Raw genomic sequence first — 988 nt, 5'->3', positions numbered from 1 at the left:
GGAGCGTTGTTGATGATTTCCCCCTCCCGGAGGGAAATTTCCCCGGCAGAACAGCTCCGCCAGAGCCCTAGATTGGTTCTGCCAAGGTTCCGCTCGTGGCGGCGGAGTCTCGTCCCGAAAGCTGGCTTATGATTTTTTTCCTCAACGAAAGACTCCATATAGCAGAAGATGGGCATCGGAGGGCCACCAGGGGGCCCACGAGGCAGGGGGCGCGCCCCCCACCCTCGTGGCTGGTGAGTGGCCGCCCTCTGGTACTTCTTGCGCTCAGTATTTCTTATATATTATAAAAATAACTTCCGTGAAGTTTCAGGACTTTTGGAGCTGTGCAGAATAGTTCTCTAATATTTGCTCCTTTTCCAGCCCAGAATCCCAGTTGCCGGCATTCTCCCTCTTTATGTAAACCTTGTAAAATAAGACAAAATAGGCATAAGTATTGTGACATAATGTATAATAACAGCCCATAATGCAATAAATATCGATATAAAAGCATGATGCATAATGGACGTATCAATAATCCCTCAAAGTGCAACAAAGAATCACTTCAAAGTTTTTGTTTCTAACGGACAAAGTAAGATGAAATCGCGTAGGTAGAAAACCACCTCAAAGTTGTCTTTCCAATCAATCTTATGAACCACCCATAAAGTGTCACGAATAGTCCTAGAGATTGTACTATGACAACACCATATGATACATATCATTCAACGTTTATTTCACCTAGAGTACCCCCAATGTCACCATGGGTACCCGCAAGTTAATACTAAACATACATCAAGTAATCTTAAATCTAAAATATTCAATCCAACATAAAGAAACTAGAAAGAGCAAGCTAAAATCACCACAAAAATAGATAGAGGGAGATGAATATCATAAGATCCAACTTTATTAATAAAGGTCATGATACAATAAAGATCGGAATCCATTCAGACCATGAAAGAGAGATCAAACACATAACTACTAGTACATACCCTCAGCCTCGAGGGTGAACTAC

Source organism: Triticum dicoccoides, chromosome 5A (assembly GCF_002162155.2).
Source record: "Triticum dicoccoides isolate Atlit2015 ecotype Zavitan chromosome 5A, WEW_v2.0, whole genome shotgun sequence".
Lineage (NCBI taxonomy): Eukaryota > Viridiplantae > Streptophyta > Magnoliopsida > Poales > Poaceae > Triticum > Triticum dicoccoides.
This window is presented reverse-complemented; position numbering follows the sequence as displayed.